Consider the following 12729-nt stretch of genomic DNA (forward strand, 5'->3'; position numbering starts at 1 on the left):
CCGCTGACTGTTTCTAAGGGGATGATAAAGGTATTAGGTGTGAATGTGGGTGTGGATGAAAATGAGGCAAGGGATGTCACGTGGACAGGGGTTCTGAATAAAGTGAAGCAGAATTTGAATTTATGGAAGATGAGGAAGTTGAGACTGAGGGGTAAGGTGATTGTGGTGAATTGCTTGATGATGTCACGGGTGAATCATGTGCTGAGCACCCTGGATCTACCATTGAGGGTAGTAAAGGAGTTGAATGGGGCTGTTAACAATTTTTTGTGGGATGGGAAACCGGCCAAAATTGCGCATAAGGTCTTGACGAATGGGTATGAGGATGGAGGACTGAAATTGATAGATGTGGAGGTGAAGAAAAGGGCGTTACGAGTGAAAACAATTAAGAAATATTTATTTGGAAAGGAGGAGTATTGTTGGATGGGTTTTTTTGAGGACTATTTGCACAGGTATGGTGGTTGTGGTGTGAATGGTCTTTTTATGATGTTTAATAAGCCGAGGTGTCAAGGGATGTCGTATTTCTATCGAGAGGTTTTTGAGGCATGGGGGAAATATTTGGAGTACGTGAAGTATGAGTGTGTGGACAGAGCCGAGGTTCTGAATCAGCCAATCTTTCAGAACCCAAAAATACTTCACAATAACAGAATACTGGTCAGTAAACATTTTGAGAAAGCCGGTATTAAACAGGTCAAGCATTTAATGTTGGAGGGGGGTAACGTTTTTTAAGGCGGAACAGGTGATCATAAGGGATGTAAGGAGGTTTAATAGAGATGTGAGGGGGGCTGTGGTTGTTGGGATGTATAGGAGAGTAAAGGGAAGTATTGGTACAGGGTGGATGACACTACTGTTAGGACAGGGAGGGATAGGCGAGGAGAACACGATGGTCGAGTTGGGGGTGGAGAGGGGAGGTAAGAGAGTTAAGTTTGAGGATGTTAGTACAAAAAGTGTGTATATGGATTTGATGGGCGGTGGGATGAAGAGGCCAGCGTCAGAGAAGGTGTGGGGAAAGGCTTTTGAGGGGTTTGACGTGAAGAAAATGTGGGGCAACTTGAATGTGAAGTATAACTCTATTGAATGTGAGCACAATGATTTTAAGATCAGGCACAATAGGGTTTTCACGAATGTTGTTTTGCACCAAATTGATAGTACTGTGGGTAGAGTGTGCAATGTTTGTAAAGAGGTGGATGAGACCTTTGATCATTATTTCATGAATGTTCAATGTTGTTTGTTTTTTTTGAGAAGGTTAAGGATTTGCTGAGTGTACACTGTGGGATCAAGGTTGGGAAGGATGTTGAATGGAAGAAACTGTTGTTGTTTGGTGTGGTTGGAAAGGTGAAAGATGTGAATGTAAATTTGGTGAATTTCATGTTGAGCACAGTCCGTCATGCAATTGTATGCAGGAGGAACGTTGCGCAATATGAGGAGAGGGTGATACCGTTATGGGAGTGGTTTGTGGCAACTTTTAAAAAGAATGTGAGGTTGGTCCACACGCTTAGGAGGGAGGATTTTCACAAGTATTTTGTTAGGAACAGCACTTTAGTCATGTTAACGGAATCAGGGACGTTAGGATTTAGTGTGTAGTGTGGGCATTGTTTTTCCTGCTTGTTAAGACCTGGCGGACCACTCCGAGGCAAATATTTGTTGTGTATGATTAGGTTAACCTCTCTATGTGATTGTTGCGTACATTTGTGATTATCAACTATCTGTATGTCTTCTGTATGTCATACTGTGTTTGGTTATGACCGTAAAAGATTGTAAATTACTGTAAATACGGAATTTTAATTGTAAACTATATTTTTTGATAATAAAAAAAAAAAAAAAAAAAAAAAAACACGCCCGATCTCGTCTGATCTCGGAAGCTAAGCAGGGTCGGGCCTGGTTAGTACTTGGATGGGAGACCGCCTGGGAATACCAGGTGCTGTAAGCTTTTTCTTTTTCAACTCGAGCTCATTGACTCCGTGGCGTACCGTGACCTGATGTTTACTGCCAACCGCTTTGGAGGATTTAAGCAACATACAAAAACTGACAACGTCTCTCAAAACTATTTTGTGAAACATGAGGACAGTATAGTGATACTGCCAGCAGGGAGCACCAGAGAGCTGAACCGACAGTTGTACATTTCTTAAACTTTCACCAACACAAACACGCACGCTCACTTCAGATCATGGGAGGACGTCAAAAAATCACCACCCATTCTCTGACACTTTAACCGTTAACCTTGGTTCAAACATTTAACATCACACGCACACGCAGTGTATTTCAGATAATTAATGAATTCAGATGTCACAATGATCGTTTACATGGATAAGGAGTCCTACTGAATCAATTACTGCCGTTTATATCTTACTAATGATTGTTTTGTAAAAGTGTAACGTCAAGCCTCAGCAGCTTTCTCACTCCTTATGTGCTACTGTATAAAACCTGGTTTTGCGCCTGCACTAATTGCTTACGGCCATACCACCCTGAACACGCCCGATCTCGTCTGATCTCGGAAGCTAAGCAGGGTCGGGCCTGGTTAGTACTTGGATGGGAGACCGCCTGGGAATACCAGGTGCTGTAAGCTTTTTCTTTTTCAACTCGAGCTCATTGACTCCGTGGCCTACCGTGGCGTACCGTGACCTGATGTTTACTGCCAACCGCTTTGGAGGATTTAAGCAACATACAAAAACTGACAACGTCTCTCAAAACTATTTTTGTGAAACATGAGGACAGTATAGTGATACTGCCAGCAGGGAGCACCAGAGAGCTGAAACCGACAGTTGTACATTTCTTAAACTTTCACCAACACAAACACGCACGCTCACTTCAGATCATGGGAGGACGTCAAAAAATCACCACCCATTCTCTGACACTTTAACCGTTAACCTTGGTTCAAACATTTAACATCACACGCACACGCAGTGTATTTCAGATAATTAATGAATTCAGATGTCACAATGATCGTTTACATGGATAAGGAGTCCTACTGAATCAATTACTGCCGTTTATATCTAACTAATGATTGTTTTTGTAAGAGTGTAACGTCGAGCCTCAGCAGCTTTCTCACTCCTTATGTGCTACTGTATAAAACCTGGTTTTGCGCCTGCACTAATTGCTTACGGCCATACCACCCTGAACACGCCCGATCTCGTCTGATCTCGGAAGCTAAGCAGGGTCGGGCCTGGTTAGTACTTGGTTGGGAGACCGCCTGGGAATAACAGGTGTTGTAATCTTTTTCTTTTTCAACTCGAGCTCATTGCCTCCGTGGCCTACCGTGGCGTACCGTGACCTGATGTTTACTGCCAACCGCTTTGGAGGATTTAAGCAACATACAAAAACTGACAACGTCTCTCAAAACTATTTTTGTGAAACATGAGGACAGTATAGTGATACTGCCAGCAGGGAGCACCAGAGAGCTGAAACGACAGTTGTACATTTCTTAAACTTTCACCAACACAAACACGCACGCTCACTTCAGATCATGGGAGGACGTCAAAAAATCACCACCCATTCTCTGACACTTTAACCGTTAACCTTGGTTCAAACATTTAACATCACACGCACACGCAGTGTATTTCAGATAATTAATGAATTCAGATGTCACAATGATCGTTTACATGGATAAGGAGTCCTACTGAATCAATTACTGCCGTTTATATCTAACTAATGATTGTTTTTGTAAAAGTGTAACGTCGAGCCTCAGCAGCTTTCACACTCCTAATGTGCTACTGTATAAAACCTGGTTTTGCGCCTGTACTAATTGCTTACGGCCATACCACCCTGAACACGCCCGATCTAGTCTGATCTCGGAAGCTTAGCAGGGTCGGGCCTGGTAAGTACTTGGATGGGAGACCGCCTGGGAATACCAGGTGCTGTAAGCTTTTTCTTTTTCAACTCGAGCTCATTGACTCCGTGGCCTACCGTGGCGTACCGTGACCTGATGTTTACTGCCAACCGCTTTGGAGGATTTAAGCAACATACAAAAACTGACAACGTCTCTCAAAACTATTTTTGTGAAACATGAGGACAGTATAGTGATACTGCCAGCAGGGAGCACCAGAGAGCTGAACCGACAGTTGTACATTTCTTAAACTTTCACCAACACAAACACGCACGCTCACTTCAGATCATGGGAGGACGTTAAAAAATCACCACCCATTCTCTGACACTTTAACCGTTAACCTTGGTTCAAACATTTAACATCACACGCACACGCAGTGTATTTCAGATAATTAATGAATTCAGATGTCACAATGATGGTTTACATGGATAAGGAGTCCTACTGAATCAATTACTGCCGTTTATATCTAACTAATGATTGTTTTTGTAAGAGTGTAACGTCGAGCCTCAGCAGCTTTCTCACTCCTTATGTGCTACTGTATAAAACCTAGTTTTGCGCCTGCACTAATTGCTTACGGCCATACCACCCTGATCACGCCCGATCTCGTCTGATCTCGGAAGCTAAGCAGGGTAGGGCCTGGTTAGTACTTGGATGGGAGACCGCCTGGGAATACCAGGTGCTGTAAGCTTTTTCTTTTTCAACTCGAGCTCATTGACTCCGTGGCGTACCGTGACCTGATGTTTACTGCCAACCGCTTTGGAGGATTTAAGCAACATACAAAAACTGACAACGTCTCTCAAAACTATTTTTGTGAAACATGAGGACAGTATAGTGATACTGCCAGCAGGGAGCACCAGAGAGCTGAACCGACAGTTGTACATTTCTTAAACTTTCACCAACACAAACACGCACGCTCACTTCAGGGCCCCGTTTCCCGATAACGATGGATCCACGCTCGTACGATCATTCTCACGATGGATCTTGCGATCCATCGTCAATTTCTTTGGAGCGTTTCCCGAAACTCCTCTTAACGTGAACGCGCATTCGCTGCACTCACGACGTCGTAGGATTGTAACTGTCTACTGACACGGTGCTGAAATGGCTCCGTAGGAGGGGGAGACGCAGGAATGTCGCAGGAAAATTGTGTTAAAAAGGGTTAAAATATATCCCCATCAAGGACAAACAGCAGTGTAGCCTACAAAAAAATAGACTGCAATTATATGAATGCTAAAGACATTAAAACACAATTGATTAGGCTTAAACCGACATATATCAGTCCTAATCCTGAATGCACTGTGCGTTCACGGCATTTTCCCCCTGAAATAATTCCTCTTCACACCTGTGAATAACCCGGGAGACGTCCATGATGAGGAATACAACGAAGCCCACCGTCTGGCCCGGTGCATCGTTGAGCGCACGATCGGGAGGTGGAAGTTGCGCTTAGATGCCTTCACAAGTCAGGCGGAGGGCTCCAGTTTTCGCCGGCCAAGTCATGCGCCGTGATATGTGTGACGGCTATGTTGCACAACATTGCAGCTAAGGCTGGGGTGGCATTGCTTGAACCGGAGGACGTTGAGGCGATGACGATGAGGAAGATCGGTGTGAGGACGGCCTCCCTCATAACTACGCGGCTGGTTTTCATGCGCGTCGAATAGTGATTGAGACTTTTTTTTAACCCCCTCCACCCTCCCTCATGTCACTAAACATTCCCGTCAACGTGACCAATCCCCACCATATCCAGCCTTTTGCCTGCTCCTTTGCTTGTTTTTTATATTTTTTTTATTTCTTTATGTTTTATTTTTTTAATTTATTTATTTAGTTTTTTATTTTATTTTTTAATTTGTTTAATTTAATTTTTTTTTACATTATTTTATGCTATGTTTTATGAGTAGCCTATGTCAGTCTGCACAAATCCCCCCACTTTCTCTCACACATTTTGAGTGCCCTGCCTGCGCAAACATTTTCTGGACTGTCCCGTTTTATTTTGGCCATTTTAACATCTTTATTAATAAATTAATTAATAATCTTTATTAATTACCAAACTAAGGACATAAAGGCGCAATGCTTTTAATAAAACGCATCCAATAGACGGAATGTCCGATGGTGTCGCCACTGAGGCTATAGCTGACGATGCTCTTAGCGTCCTACGAGTACCTACGAGCACCCCTGGAGTACTCGTTAGCTACGAGCGTTTTCAAGACGTTCGTTCCCCACGATGCTTTCGGGAAACGCGGTGAAAACTCTACGATGCCCTTTCGACGCACTTCACGATCCACTTAGGCTAACGACGCTTTCGGGAAACGGGGCCCAGATCATGGGAGGACGTCAAAAATCACCACCCATTCTCTGACACTTTAACCGTTAACCTTGGTTCAAACATTTAACATCACACGCACACGCAGTGTATTTCAGATAATTAATGAATTCAGATGTCACAATGATCGTTTACATGGATAAGGAGTCCTACTGAATCAATTACTGCCGTTTATATCTAACTAATGATTGTTTTTGTAAAAGTGTAACGTCGAGCCTCAGCAGCTTTCTCACTCCTTATGTGCTACTGTATAAAACCTGGTTTTGCGCCTGCACTAATTACTTGCGGCCATACCACCCTGAACACGTCCGATCTCGTCTGATCTCGGAAGCTAAGCAGGGTCGGGCCTGGTTAGTACTTGGATGGGAGACCGCCTGGGAATACCAGGTGCTGTAAGCTTTTTCTTTTTCAACTCGAGCTCATTGACTCCGTGGCCTACCGTGGCGTACCGTGACCTGATGTTTACTGCCAACCGCTTTGGAGGATTTAAGCAACATACAAAAACTGACAACGTCTCTCAAAACTATTTTTGTGAAACATGAGGACAGTATAGTGATACTGCCAGCAGGGAGCACCAGAGAGCTGAACCGACAGTTGTACATTTCTTAAACTTTCACCAACACAAACACGCACGCTCACTTCAGATCATGGGAGGACGTCAAAAAATCACCACCCATTCTCTGACACTTTAACCGTTAACCTTGGTTCAAACATTTAACATCACACGCACACGCAGTGTATTTCAGATAATTAATGAATTCAGATGTCACAATGATCGTTTACATGGATAAGGAGTCCTACTGAATCAATTACTGCCGTTTATATCTAACTAATGATTGTTTTTGTAAAAGTGTAACGTCGAGCCTCAGCAGCTTTCTCACTCCTTATGTGCTACTGTATAAAACCTGGTTTTGCGCCTGCACTAATTGCTTACGGCCATACCACCCTGAACACGCCCGATCTCGTCTGATCTCGGAAGCTAAGCAGGGTCGGGCCTGGTTAGTACTTGGATGGGAGACCGCCTGGGAATACCAGGTGCTGTAAGCTTTTTCTTTTTCAACTCGAGCTCATTGACTCCGTGGCCTACCGTGGCGTACCGTGACCTGATGTTTACTGCCAACCGCTTTGGAGGATTTAAGCAACATACAAAAACTGACAACGTCTCTCAAAACTATTTTTGTGAAACATGAGGACAGTATAGTGATACTGCCAGCAGGGAGCACCAGAGAGCTGAACCGACAGTTGTACATTTCTTAAACTTTCACCAACACAAACACGCACGCTCACTTCAGATCATGGGAGGACGTCAAAAAATCACCACCCATTCTCTGACACTTTAACCGTTAACCTTGGTTCAAACATTTAACATCACACGCACACGCAGTGTATTTCAGATAATTAATGAATTCAGATGTCACAATGATCGTTTACATGGATAAGGAGTCCTACTGAATCAATTACTGCCGTTTATATCTAACTAATGATTGTTTTTGTAAAAGTGTAACGTCGAGCCTCAGCAGCTTTCTCACTCCTTATGTGCTACTGTATAAAACCTGGTTTTGCGCCTGCACTAATTGCTTACGGCCATACCACCCTGAACACGCCCGATCTCGTCTGATCTCGGAAGCTAAGCAGGGTCGGGCCTGGTTAGTACTTGGATGGGAGACCGCCTGGGAATACCAGGTGCTGTAAGCTTTTCTTTTTCAACTCGAGCTCATTGACTCCGTGGCCTACCGTGGCGTACCGTGACCTGATGTTTACTGCCAACCGCTTTGGAGGATTTAAGCAACATACAAAAACTGACAACGTCTCTCAAAACTATTTTTGTGAAACATGAGGACAGTATAGTGATACTGCCAGCAGGGAGCACCAGAGAGCTGAACCGACAGTTGTACATTTCTTAAACTTTCACCAACACAAACACGCACGCTCACTTCAGATCATGGGAGGACGTCAAAAAATCACCACCCATTCTCTGACACTTTAACCGTTAACCTTGGTTCAAACATTTAACATCACACGCACACGCAGTGTATTTCAGATAATTAATGAATTCAGATGTCACAATGATCGTTTACATGGATAAGGAGTCCTACTGAATCAATTACTGCCGTTTATATCTAACTAATGATTGTTTTTGTAAGAGTGTAACGTCGAGCCTCAGCAGCTTTCTCACTCCTTATGTGCTACTGTATAAAACCTGGTTTTGCGCCTGCACTAATTGCTTACGGCCATACCACCCTGAACACGCCCGATCTCGTCTGATCTCGGAAGCTAAGCAGGGTCGGGCCTGGTTAGTACTTGGATGGGAGACCGCCTGGGAATACCAGGTGCTGTAAGCTTTTTCTTTTTCAACTCGAGCTCATTGACTCCGTGGCCTACCGTGGCGTACCGTGACCTGATGTTTACTGCCAACCGCTTTGGAGGATTTAAGCAACATACAAAAACTGACAACGTCTCTCAAAACTATTTTTGTGAAACATGAGGACAGTATAGTGATACTGCCAGCAGGGAGCACCAGAGAGCTGAACCGACAGTTGTACATTTCTTAAACTTTCACCAACACAAACACGCACGCTCACTTCAGATCATGGGAGGACGTCAAAAAATCACCACCCATTCTCTGACACTTTAACCGTTAACCTTGGTTCAAACATTTAACATCACACGCACACGCAGTGTATTTCAGATAATTAATGAATTCAGATGTCACAATGATCGTTTACATGGATAAGGAGTCCTACTGAATCAATTACTGCCGTTTATATCTAACTAATGATTGTTTTTGTAAAGAGTGTAACGTCGAGCCTCAGCAGCTTTCTCACTCCTTATGTGCTACTGTATAAAACCTGGTTTTGCGCCTGCACTAATTGCTTACGGCCATACCACCCTGAACACGCCCGATCTCGTCTGATCTCGGAAGCTAAGCAGGGTCGGGCCTGGTTAGTACTTGGATGGGAGACCGCCTGGGAATACCAGGTGCTGTAAGCTTTTTCTTTTTCAACTCGAGCTCATTGACTCCGTGGCCTACCGTGGCGTACCGTGACCTGATGTTTACTGCCAACCGCTTTGGAGGATTTAAGCAACATACAAAAACTGACAACGTCTCTCAAAACTATTTTTGTGAAACATGAGGACAGTATAGTGATACTGCCAGCAGGGAGCACCAGAGAGCTGAACCGACAGTTGTACATTTCTTAAACTTTCACCAACACAAACACGCACGCTCACTTCAGATCATGGGAGGACGTCAAAAAATCACCACCCATTCTCTGACACTTTAACCGTTAACCTTGGTTCAAACATTTAACATCACACGCACACGCAGTGTATTTCAGATAATTAATGAATTCAGATGTCACAATGATCGTTTACATGGATAAGGAGTCCTACTGAATCAATTACTGCCGTTTATATCTAACTAATGATTGTTTTTGTAAGAGTGTAACGTCGAGCCTCAGCAGCTTTCTCACTCCTTATGTGCTACTGTATAAAACCTGGTTTTGCGCCTGCACTAATTGCTTACGGCCATACCACCCTGAACACGCCCGATCTCGTCTGATCTCGGAAGCTAAGCAGGGTCGGGCCTGGTTAGTACTTGGATTGGGAGACCGCCTGGGAATACCAGGTGCTGTAAGCTTTTTCTTTTTCAACTCGAGCTCATTGACTCCGTGGCCTACCGTGGCGTACCGTGACCTGATGTTTACTGCCAACCGCTTTGGAGGATTTAAGCAACATACAAAAACTGACAACGTCTCTCAAAACTATTTTTGTGAAACATGAGGACAGTATAGTGATACTGCCAGCAGGGAGCACCAGAGAGCTGAACCGACAGTTGTACATTTCTTAAACTTTCACCAACACAAACACGCACGCTCACTTCAGATCATGGGAGGACGTCAAAAAATCACCACCCATTCTCTGACACTTTAACCGTTAACCTTGGTTCAAACATTTAACATCACACGCACACGCAGTGTATTTCAGATAATTAATGAATTCAGATGTCACAATGATCGTTTACATGGATAAGGAGTCCTACTGAATCAATTACTGCCGTTTATATCTAACTAATGATTGTTTTTGTAAAAGTGTAACGTCGAGCCTCAGCAGCTTTCTCACTCCTTATGTGCTACTGTATAAAACCTGGTTTTGCGCCTGCACTAATTGCTTACGGCCATACCACCCTGAACACGCCCGATCTCGTCTGATCTCGGAAGCTAAGCAGGGTCGGGCCTGGTTAGTACTTGGATGGGAGACCGCCTGGGAATACCAGGTGCTGTAAGCTTTTTCTTTTTCAACTCGAGCTCATTGACTCCGTGGCCTACCGTGGCGTACCGTGACCTGATGTTTACTGCCAACCGCTTTGGAGGATTTAAGCAACATACAAAAACTGACAACGTCTCTCAAAACTATTTTTGTGAAACATGAGGACAGTATAGTGATACTGCCAGCAGGGAGCACCAGAGAGCTGAACCGACAGTTGTACATTTCTTAAACTTTCACCAACACAAACACGCACGCTCACTTCAGATCATGGGAGGACGTCAAAAAATCACCACCCATTCTCTGACACTTTAACCGTTAACCTTGGTTCAAACATTTAACATCACACGCACACGCAGTGTATTTCAGATAATTAATGAATTCAGATGTCACAATGATCGTTTACATGGATAAGGAGTCCTACTGAATCAATTACTGCCGTTTATATCTAACTAATGATTGTTTTTGTAAAAGTGTAACGTCGAGCCTCAGCAGCTTTCTCACTCCTTATGTGCTACTGTATAAACCTGGTTTTGCGCCTGCACTAATTGCTTACGGCCATACCACCCTGAACACGCCCGATCTCGTCTGATCTCGGAAGCTAAGCAGGGTCGGGCCTGGTTAGTACTTGGATGGGAGACCGCCTGGGAATACCAGGTGCTGTAAGCTTTTTCTTTTTCAACTCGAGCTCATTGACTCCGTGGCCTACCGTGGCGTACCGTGACCTGATGTTTACTGCCAACCGCTTTGGAGGATTTAAGCAACATACAAAAACTGACAACGTCTCTCAAAACTATTTTTGTGAAACATGAGGACAGTATAGTGATACTGCCAGCAGGGAGCACCAGAGAGCTGAACCGACAGTTGTACATTTCTTAAACTTTCACCAACACAAACACGCACGCTCACTTCAGATCATGGGAGGACGTCAAAAAATCACCACCCATTCTCTGACACTTTAACCGTTAACCTTGGTTCAAACATTTAACATCACACGCACACGCAGTGTATTTCAGATAATTAATGAATTCAGATGTCACAATGATCGTTTACATGGATAAGGAGTCCTACTGAATCAATTACTGCCGTTTATATCTAACTAATGATTGTTTTTGTAAGAGTGTAACGTCGAGCCTCAGCAGCTTTCTCACTCCTTATGTGCTACTGTATAAAACCTGGTTTTGCGCCTGCACTAATTGCTTACGGCCATACCACCCTGAACACGCCCGATCTCGTCTGATCTCGGAAGCTAAGCAGGGTCGGGCCTGGTTAGTACTTGGATGGGAGACCGCCTGGGAATACCAGGTGCTGTAAGCTTTTTCTTTTTCAACTCGAGCTCATTGACTCCGTGGCCTACCGTGGCGTACCGTGACCTGATGTTTACTGCCAACCGCTTTGGAGGATTTAAGCAACATACAAAAACTGACAACGTCTCTCAAAACTAATTTTGTGAAACATGAGGACAGTATAGTGATACTGCCAGCAGGGAGCACCAGAGAGCTGAACCGACAGTTGTACATTTCTTAAACTTTCACCAACACAAACACGCACGCTCACTTCAGATCATGGGAGGACGTCAAAAAATCACCACCCATTCTCTGACACTTTAACCGTTAACCTTGGTTCAAACATTTAACATCACACGCACACGCAGTGTATTTCAGATAATTAATGAATTCAGATGTCACAATGATCGTTTACATGGATAAGGAGTCCTACTGAATCAATTACTGCCGTTTATATCTAACTAATGATTGTTTTTGTAAGAGTGTAACGTCGAGCCTCAGCAGCTTTCTCACTCCTTATGTGCTACTGTATAAAACCTGGTTTTGCGCCTGCACTAATTGCTTACGGCCATACCACCCTGAACACGCCCGATCTCGTCTGATCTCGGAAGCTAAGCAGGGTCGGGCCTGGTTAGTACTTGGATGGGAGACCGCCTGGGAATACCAGGTGCTGTAAGCTTTTTCTTTTTCAACTCGAGCTCATTGACTCCGTGGCCTACCGTGGCGTACCGTGACCTGATGTTTACTGCCAACCGCTTTGGAGGATTTAAGCAACATACAAAAACTGACAACGTCTCTCAAAACTATTTTTGTGAAACATGAGGACAGTATAGTGATACTGCCAGCAGGGAGCACCAGAGAGCTGAACCGACAGTTGTACATTTCTTAAACTTTCACCAACACAAACACGCACGCTCACTTCAGATCATGGGAGGACGTCAAAAAATCACCACCCATTCTCTGACACTTTAACCGTTAACCTTGGTTCAAACATTTAACATCACACGCACACGCAGTGTATTTCAGATAATTAATGAATTCAG

General features: G+C 44.0%; 14 non-coding genes across 14 annotated transcripts; all 14 read left to right on the forward strand.

Moving 5' to 3' along the window:
• The first annotated feature begins 2444 nt into the window (after positions 1-2444).
• On the forward strand, positions 2445-2563 carry LOC130397721 (5S ribosomal RNA). The gene has a single exon (XR_008900305.1). It is a non-coding gene; the product is annotated as a 5S ribosomal RNA (ribosomal RNA).
• Positions 2564-3093: 530 nt separating this feature from the next.
• LOC130394490 (5S ribosomal RNA) lies at positions 3094-3212 on the forward strand. The gene has a single exon (XR_008897643.1). It is a non-coding gene; the product is annotated as a 5S ribosomal RNA (ribosomal RNA).
• Positions 3213-3741: 529 nt separating this feature from the next.
• Positions 3742-3860, forward strand: LOC130395048 (5S ribosomal RNA). Its single transcript, XR_008898148.1, has one exon. It is a non-coding gene; the product is annotated as a 5S ribosomal RNA (ribosomal RNA).
• Positions 3861-4389: 529 nt separating this feature from the next.
• On the forward strand, positions 4390-4508 carry LOC130399516 (5S ribosomal RNA). Its single transcript, XR_008902023.1, has one exon. It is a non-coding gene; the product is annotated as a 5S ribosomal RNA (ribosomal RNA).
• A 1906-nt stretch (positions 4509-6414) lies between these two features.
• Positions 6415-6533, forward strand: LOC130394256 (5S ribosomal RNA). The gene has a single exon (XR_008897433.1). It is a non-coding gene; the product is annotated as a 5S ribosomal RNA (ribosomal RNA).
• Positions 6534-7062: 529 nt separating this feature from the next.
• Positions 7063-7181, forward strand: LOC130397722 (5S ribosomal RNA). Its single transcript, XR_008900307.1, has one exon. It is a non-coding gene; the product is annotated as a 5S ribosomal RNA (ribosomal RNA).
• A 529-nt stretch (positions 7182-7710) lies between these two features.
• LOC130397723 (5S ribosomal RNA) lies at positions 7711-7829 on the forward strand. The gene has a single exon (XR_008900308.1). It is a non-coding gene; the product is annotated as a 5S ribosomal RNA (ribosomal RNA).
• A 528-nt stretch (positions 7830-8357) lies between these two features.
• LOC130397725 (5S ribosomal RNA) lies at positions 8358-8476 on the forward strand. The gene has a single exon (XR_008900310.1). It is a non-coding gene; the product is annotated as a 5S ribosomal RNA (ribosomal RNA).
• Positions 8477-9006: 530 nt separating this feature from the next.
• Positions 9007-9125, forward strand: LOC130397726 (5S ribosomal RNA). The gene has a single exon (XR_008900311.1). It is a non-coding gene; the product is annotated as a 5S ribosomal RNA (ribosomal RNA).
• A 529-nt stretch (positions 9126-9654) lies between these two features.
• Positions 9655-9774, forward strand: LOC130401147 (5S ribosomal RNA). The gene has a single exon (XR_008903604.1). It is a non-coding gene; the product is annotated as a 5S ribosomal RNA (ribosomal RNA).
• A 529-nt stretch (positions 9775-10303) lies between these two features.
• LOC130397727 (5S ribosomal RNA) lies at positions 10304-10422 on the forward strand. The gene has a single exon (XR_008900312.1). It is a non-coding gene; the product is annotated as a 5S ribosomal RNA (ribosomal RNA).
• A 528-nt stretch (positions 10423-10950) lies between these two features.
• LOC130397729 (5S ribosomal RNA) lies at positions 10951-11069 on the forward strand. Its single transcript, XR_008900313.1, has one exon. It is a non-coding gene; the product is annotated as a 5S ribosomal RNA (ribosomal RNA).
• Positions 11070-11598: 529 nt separating this feature from the next.
• Positions 11599-11717, forward strand: LOC130397730 (5S ribosomal RNA). The gene has a single exon (XR_008900314.1). It is a non-coding gene; the product is annotated as a 5S ribosomal RNA (ribosomal RNA).
• Positions 11718-12246: 529 nt separating this feature from the next.
• LOC130397731 (5S ribosomal RNA) lies at positions 12247-12365 on the forward strand. The gene has a single exon (XR_008900315.1). It is a non-coding gene; the product is annotated as a 5S ribosomal RNA (ribosomal RNA).
• Positions 12366-12729: the final 364 nt, after the last annotated feature.

This window comes from Gadus chalcogrammus, chromosome 12 (assembly GCF_026213295.1).
Source record: "Gadus chalcogrammus isolate NIFS_2021 chromosome 12, NIFS_Gcha_1.0, whole genome shotgun sequence".
NCBI lineage: Eukaryota > Metazoa > Chordata > Actinopteri > Gadiformes > Gadidae > Gadus > Gadus chalcogrammus.